Source organism: Scleropages formosus, chromosome 10 (assembly GCF_900964775.1).
Source record: "Scleropages formosus chromosome 10, fSclFor1.1, whole genome shotgun sequence".
Taxonomy (NCBI): domain Eukaryota; kingdom Metazoa; phylum Chordata; class Actinopteri; order Osteoglossiformes; family Osteoglossidae; genus Scleropages; species Scleropages formosus.
The window spans coordinates 7010418-7019248 of NC_041815.1; positions in this window are offsets into that span (position 1 = coordinate 7010418).

The window sequence follows — 8831 nt, forward strand, 5'->3', positions numbered from 1 at the left end:
AATTCTGAGAATCGTTATATATCAAACTATTAAGTTTACCAAGCAGCTGAGACTTTGGAAGAAAATCTATGTGGGCAGTCAAATCGTCTTCAAAACAAAAATGCAAGTTTTGTGAACTTGGAAAAAAAAAAAAAAATCATTATAATTTTTTGGATGGATTCCCATGACATCAAATGTCTACCCACACGTGAATCATGAAATCAGAGGGAAAAATCTAAAAATAAGTGCAATTTTAAGCCCAAATGCATTAATTTTGAAATATTGTATTATATTTACAACTTTAGAAAAAAAAATAAATTGTGATATTTGTAAGAGAAAAAAGTATTACAGCTCCAGAAATCAATAAAGAGAAATACCTCACACCTCATTTCATTTAGTTTAGATGTGACTGCAGAGGGAAAACACACACACACACACATTTTCAGAACCGCTTGTCCCATACGGGGTCACGGGGGAACCGGAGCCTACCCGGCAACACAGGGCGTAAGGCCAGAGGGGGAGGGGACACACCCAGGACGGGACGCCAGTCCGTCACAAGGTACCCCAAGCGGGACTCGAACCCCAGACCCACCGGACAGCAGGACTGTGGTCCAACCCACTGCGCCACCGCACCCCCTGTCAGAGGGAAAACAATTAGTGGCAATAAAATGTTATAGTTCATTGATTATGCCATTGTAGAGGTTTTCTGGGCAATATCGCTGTTTCGCCTTTAAAATTCCACACCATTCTATAATAAATATCTTGAAATCCTAATACTGCAAGTCAGCCAATTTAAAATCCATATGTAGCAATTTCATGTTTTATATCATCTAATTTTAGATCCTTATTGACATTTCTTAACTGTGACAAGTGTTCATAGGAATCCCTTAAAATGATCCCTCACGTTTAGTGAACAAGTCTCATTTCCTACCCCTACAAACATTGTGGAAGTTTTCAGGCAATACTCATGCAAAATCTTACATGTAAAAAATGAAAAATGTTAGACTTCTGCAGACATCTCCATATTCCAATATGGAAATAATTAATTAGCCTGAAAAGAGACTGATGATAAAAACACCTAAAAGCAAAATGTTTTACTGAATTGCTTAGAAGATGAACCTTTGAAGCAATCATAATCCTCAACTAAATACTTATTTGAATCATTTTCACAGATGCAACCAGTAACATTTTATGCACCAGTATTTTAGATGCATCTTAAATACTTCCAACAGCGTAAATAAAAAGGCATCTTCTTTTTACAAGCCTTCCCTCTGAGAGTTTTGTGGAAGTGTCTCACTAAACTTGTCTGCTACCAAACTTAGTTCTATACTTTCTTGATGTTAATTTGATTAGACTCATCTTTGAGCATAATTAGATATGATAAATGAGGAATAATTATGTTGAGTCATTAATGATGGCAATACAGTACACATAATTTGATTGCATTAGGAAACAATTGCATAATCTGCTGCATGATATACACAGATGTGCTACAATGGGGGTTATGCAGATTGCACAAATCTCAAGTTAATTTGCTAGATTAGTGTAATGAATATTTTACTAATAGAAACTTTCTTGTGGGGGAAAAAATGAATAGATAAAATGTGATTGTGAGAAGATACAAATATAAAATGCAAGACCTTTTCTTTGCACGCTCTACATACTGCATGTTCAGAAAAGGAAATCTCCTACTGTACAAATGAGTTAAAAATGATATATGCACAATATTTAATGTTAGTTGTTAAGGAGCTAATATACATTATTCAAAAGAGATTACTAGACTACCCTTTGGTGAACATTAACTATTCATTTGATCTTAGAAGGCAGGATACACAAGAGCTATTTAGTTTCTCTGAGAGTTATTTCTCCTCTTTATTCAGAATCAGTGTTTAGAGCATACAAGCATGTTACAGCATTTACACACCTGAATGAACACCATATATATATTTGCTTGTTTTCCACAGTACATCTTTCAAAATGTTAGGTTTTAATATTCTGTTTTAAACAGTTATGTCTGTAGGAAGGAGGATTTAAAAATGACTTTTCCTCACCGTGCCTTTTCATTTCCATTTGTAAGTATAACCTGGTGCAGGTGGGAAAAACATAAGCGGGGTGTGTTGCAGACGCCAGTGGGATAGCATAGCAAATATCCCTGTCACTGTGGTACCAATCAGAAATGACCTGATGTTTAATCAAGCCACCATCTGGTATATTATGCGGTACATGATTGCTCTCTCTCTTTCTTTGTTTCGCTCTCTCTCCCAGCCATATAGCTGCTGTATATATACCTAAAAGAGGTCTTGTTATATTCCAGTCAAAGGCCAGTTTTAAATAATGGCGTATTGCAATAAAGGCCCATAAAAACTTCTGCCCTTTGTAAGATGAGAGTGTCTAGCACTGACAGTTTTGTAATCCTGTAGAAATGTTTGCCTTTGCAAGTCATATTCAAGAGTGGTTCTGGTGCTATCAAGGTTCTTGAGAACCTCTACTTGATGCATTTTCTATTTGGAACTTACATCCAGCAATGCTGCTGAGTGTCCCTTGATGTAAAGCTGAAAGACTGGGACTACATCCAATCAAATCAAGTGCAATAAAATATGAAGAAACAAAGGAATGTGTCATAACAATGATGTCCAATACATTTTGCCCATAAATTCCATAAATCAGTCTCACACTGGCATTTCTGTTTCTTGGCTCTCGGTGATGTAGATGTCAGAAAAATTTTATGTTTATCCTTAACATGGAACAGATGTAGAATGATTGACATTTATTTACATTGTCATTATGTAGTATGTCAAGACCATCTCTAAATCCAAATGGTATTTCTGGTTATTAAAAGTAACAGGGGTGAGAAGTACATAAACCTGCCACTGCTTCACATAAATTCTATTCTTAAGATGAAGGTTTTATTTAGTCCATCAGAGAGCCCTTTTGTGTTCTGTTGACAGAGGCTCAGTACTCCTGTTCAGCCCAGTGTATATTTTCCTATTAATTCCATTATGGCCACAGACTACAGATAACATGTGCATATATGTAGACTCAATATAATATTTCGAAATAGCATGAGAAAAATGTTATTCTCTAACAAAAACAGTTATGCTTCAAAAAGTTGCTAGAAAAAGCAGAAAGGATAATTACCAAATGGATAGACTCAGTAAAATCGATACTGGACACACTTCTTTGAAGTCAAAAAACACAACTGGAAGACAGAAATTTCTGAATACATTCTTTTAATGCAGCCATCAAAAGCTATCAACATCAACTGTCATTCAACACTTTTCAAATTTGGGGTGTAAAAACTTTTCCTTCAATAATTATTATTTTTATCCACTAATTTGCGCATAAGTAATTTGCACATAATTTACCCTGATATTGGCACAATTGCTAGGGGTGCACTTGGCATCAGCAATGTTTACCTGCACACACCAGTACCTCATCAGCATATTCAGAAAGGCTATAAGAAGACCAAGATGACAAACGACCACTGCCATACTTCCCAAGAGCTTTCCTACCTCCTGTGTCGTACCAAGGTCTAGCGCCAAGCTCGTTGTAGAGTGCCCTTCACAATCATTGTGCCTTCCCTAGTTGTCTTTGTCATCGTCTTTCGCTCAGTGTGCCTGTACTTTGATCACGAACACTACACTGCAAATAAACTCGGCACCTGGGTTCCTCTCTAAACACCTCTTGAGTTTTTCATTAGAAACGTTAAGTACCACAGACGTACTTAATTTGGTTCCTTAGAAAATGAAGGTTTTACTAATGAGAGACCTATTGATACATTTTCATGCATGTTGAAACATGCATTACAGAGAAAGAATTTAGTCATTTGTCAATGTTTGTCAATGAATTCCTCAACACAATTATTTTATGGGCCTTAGTTTAATTCCTTTTCAGAAAGAACACAAACACTCTAGACACTTTTAGTCAGTCACAGATATTTAATTTGCATTCTGATTTCCTTCGAAATGCTTCTGAAATAACCAACAACAGTCAAAACTACCAACGGAAGACAATTTTCCTCTTTTAATTTTTAAAATCTTTAATATTTTTTTATTTTATTTTAGGTCTCCTGAACTCTAAGACTGATGGCTTCATTTAATTTGGATATTACAGCAAAATGTGTATTATGTACAAATATACAAAAAAGTAACATCTTTAACGAGAACCATTTCTGTTGGTCATTGACAGCTCCATCTTCTCTCTTAATCTCTGTATTTCAGAAATGGCAGAAGTTGCATATTTTTACATCAGAAAACTTATGCAGTTTTGTATCAAAAATGCTGCAAAAGTGCAACACTAAGTAAAAGTAAGTTTTCAGTTTCCTCATAATTCAAATGTTCACATTCACATTATTTCCCACACATCTTGGGTATTTATTAGTATGACAAGATAATGGAATTTTTCCTCATAATTGATTGAGGGAAAATGTAATACATGAAGCATCATATTGATTGTGTCAAACTGAAAATGTAGGACAGAATAACAATAACTCAGTACCATCAACATTTTTTTTTTTTTAAATTTCCACTGGGAATTTAAAAATAATTTTAATAAAGTATATACATGGAAAAGGGGGCATGGTGGTGCAGTGGCGCAGTGGGTTGGACCGGGTCCTCCTCTCTGGTGGGTCTGGGGTTCGAGTCCCACTGGGGGTGCCTTGCGATGGACTGGCATCCCATCCTGGGTGTGTCCCCTCCCCCTCTGGCCTTACGCCCTGAGTTGCCGGGTAGGCTGTGGTTCCCCGCAACCCCGTATGGGACAAGCGGTTCAGAAAATGTGTGTGTAGATACATGGATTGAACTGTTTCTGTATTGAGGTCTGCCACAGCCTTCTTGGAATATATGTCCAAGAGAATATTCTCCTGGGAAAAAACACATGTCCCTACAAGGAAAAAAGCCCTTTACACATAGGCAACTTATGAAAGAAAACTGACATTTTCAAAGCATTCTCGTATTTTTTAATCATATTTTATTAATTCTACTCTATTATTTTTTGGTTTTTGGGTCACTGGTTCCTCATCGGGGGGTGTGGTGGCGCAGTGGGTTGGACCGCAGTCCTGCTCTCCGGTGGGTCTGGGGTTCGAGTCCCGCTTGGGGTGCCTTGTGACGGACTGGCGTCCCGTCCTGGGTGCGTCCCCTTCCCCCTCCGGCCTTACGCCCTGTGTTGCCGGGTAGGCTCCGGTTCCCCGTGACCCCGTAAGGGACAAGCGGTTCTGAAAATGTGTGTGTGTGTGTGTGTGTGTGTGTGTGTGTGTGGTTCCTCATCAGGGGGAAATGCATAGATGATAAAAACTTAATGCTGACACATATATACTATTACTTTCATTATCATTTCTTATAAGCCAGGCTTTGCTTAATTTACTATCACCAATTTGAATATCTGCGTCATGGCTAGGGTTTGGAAAAAGTGACGGACACAGGTGGAGACTCATTCGTTTATTGAAAGGACTGGGCACAAGAATGGTCGAGAGCCATTCAGGGGGTTGATTGATTGGCAGACATCGTTCAATGAAATAGGCAATACTCGTGGTCCAGAAACAATCCAAGGTAAGCAACCAGGGAGATACAGTCAGGAAACAAAAGAGAAGAGCACAGCAGTTTCCCACCGGAGGATGATGTGCTTCCGGGGCGCCCATTTAAGCTGTGCTCCCTAGATTGGCCGCAGGTGTTGCCGATCGGCTGCTGGACAAGGGCGTGAAACTCTCTGTTGGTTATCCTGTTGGTAGTACATAATATATTTCCAAAAAAAGTGAAATGCAAGTCATTAGGAAGTTAGCTGGTCCTGAACTAACTGATTGTGTCTAATGTTATTTGAACTGTGCAGTGAACAATGTAGACAGGACAACTCAGTTATTCTCTTTTTTGGAATAAAAACCAGCATAGAAGCATGTTTTCTGCCAAGACTTGGACTGAGAACTATTGCTTTGCTTGGTCTCTATGTACCATGACATTAACTCCTGATGAGGGTTGAGTTGAAGTTTCCAGAAAACACATCTCCCTGTTTCACACTTTCCCTTCTTGTGTGTTCTTTTCTTTTTTTTCTACTTGTTTTCCCCCCTAAACAATATGAGTAAATATTCAAACTGAGGCATAGTAGTTAGAAGTGAAAATAAAAATGTGTACATTAATTATGCAGTCTCTACATAATTAGGGATGCTTCTCCTGAAGCACATTACTTATTCATTCATGTTTTACAATGGTGTATTGTGAAAGGAGGGAACTACAAGAGTTAGTCTTGCATTAGCATTGTGTGTTTCAGTGCAGGCCAGTGTTTCATTAGCTTTGTTTGTTTGCACACTGAGCCTGAAAGGAAGGATGCTGGGCTTTGCAGGCCCCCCAAATGGTCTTCTGCATGAGTATGAGTTTCTTAAGAACAGCAGGGCCCGAACTGGAGAAGCCAGAGCCACAAGCACAAAATGCAAATAAAGGAAGCACGGAAGCACCACTGGCAGGGGTCTGAGACGTGTCTGTACAATATAAGGAGAACTGCTCAGAGCCAACCCTGTGGGCAACGACCAGACCACTGCTGGCATACTTGAGGGAGCCATTCTGTTCTGCATGTGCCAGCATTGCAGTCGTGTATATCTGATTCGACTGGAAAGAGTCCACCCAAGGTTTTAAATTGTCAATCAATTAAACAAATGAACAAATTGATGTGTCATCTGGCAAACGTCATTAAAATTTTAACTGACCATGAATATAAATCCTTTCTTCAGTTTCACACAGATCCTTGATCTGGAGAGAAAGATAAAAAAAAAAAAAAAAAAAAAACTCTGAAACTGAAAGATTTTGAAGATGAGGAGGCTCTAATGTATAGCATTAAATTTATTACATGACAGGAATGACAAAGTATGTTTTCACGCTGAAGGATTTTACGAATGATGATTAAAAAATATTCAGCTTGCATGGTCAGGGCACGTTGCAAAATTCCCTTCACACATTTCTCAAAAAACTAATATGAGACAGGAACAAAAGGACACTTTAAACACAATGATACTGCACCTCAGGTAAAGGTAAATGTATTTCTTTCATATGAGAGCTTGAATGATGGTTGTTTAAATAGGAAGCAGGAATGGGGAGGGAGTTTTCAGAGTCATTCTCTAATCTTGTCTTAGATTATGCTTGTAATAGTTCCAGTCAGGCTTTTTTTTAATTCAGAGATTAGTTTCTGGATTGTTCTGTGTCACCTAAATGAAGAATCATTGCCCAGAGAATGTATTCTGTCTGCATTGTTATTTTAAAACTTCTGAAGCTTTTACTCTGATAACCAATATGTTTGCCACTGTATTGCTATCTAGTGATATTCTGTCACAGTACTTTCTGATATTTTAAAATCCAGAGAATAAACTCAGAGAAACCACACACAAAGAACAGCTGAGTAATGTGAAATTGTGAAATGTGTTTAAATAACAGGATGTCTGAGTCTTGCCTGATATTTTAATGCAGTCACATGATCAAGCAATATTTGTTTATTGTATTCATTTATTTGTTAGAATTGCGTTAGAATTGTTAATGCTATGCCATATTTCCTCATATTTAACTTAATCTTCCCAATATGTTACCAGACAAGGACTGATAAAATATTATGTGATCATGATCAGAAAATGTACTGTGTGTCCTAGAGAGGAAAGTTTCTTTAGCATTAACTGTTGTATATTAACAGTTAATGCTGCAACTTGTGCTCACTGCAATGAAATACACACACACACACACACACACACACACACACACACACACATCATCTGAACCGCTTGTCCCATACGTGGTCGCGGGGAACCGGAGCCAACCCAGCAACACAGGGCGTAAGGCTGGAGGGGGGAGGGGACACACCCAGGACGGGATGCCAGTCTGTCGCAAGGTACCCCAAGCAGGACTCGAACCCCAGACCTACCAGAGAACAGGACCCGGTCCAACCCACTGCACCACTGCGCCCCCATCTGCAGTGAAATAATTGCAGTCAAATCAAAAATTAGTGGTCTTTGTCTCTAGGATCCACATCTGCTTTTCCAATGAACTGGGCATTAAATTATCTATATAAAATATCACAACATTCTTTCTGCATTTATGTTCTGACATGAAATTAAGCTTTATGAAAGAATGCCTAGGCATAGTCTCTGCATGTTTAATTCAGTAAAAAGCTGAAAAAGTGATAACAGTCAAAATTCCCAAAACCATGCAACTTCAAATCATTATATCTAATTCCAGACCAGTCTAAATCCTTCCTGCTGGGTGTTGTTGGAGGCAATCACATGGATTTTAGGGAAGCTGGGTGCGATGTGACAGGGAGGCAAGGGCAGTAAACATGGGTTGCTTCACTCAAGGACTATGAGGACATTAATTAACAATCCATGAGAGAATTCAGTACATAAAAATTTAGAGCCTTGGGGTCACTAGACAATGACAGAGAAAAGTCAAATTTAAAGTCAAGTTTTGGAAGGAAGAGCACTTTTTCACAGGGACCTTCTAGGTTACTAATGTTATGTCATCCTGATTAAATTAAGGGCATGCAGTGAGCCACAGAAATGATTTTCTTTTTCTTTTTTTCTTTTTGCTTGTAGTTTGGGAAAAAGTTCCACCTGTTGAATGGCATAAATATATTATTGTCCCAGTCTAAGAATGTTAGTGAAGTGTGCTAAGAGTATTGAACCCACCTGTAAATTTGTTTTTGCCTCCAGTGGCAACTTATTGCATATCATCCAGAAAGACTAAACAGTTGTAGTTTCATGGATTTCTGCTGTGTAATGTTTTATATATTTTCTATATCTGTGTAGTAGTTATTCTGCCATGTATGAGCTAATGATGGCATCGGACAGCAGGAATTCTGAACAAGAATGGAGTGAATACTGAAAACCT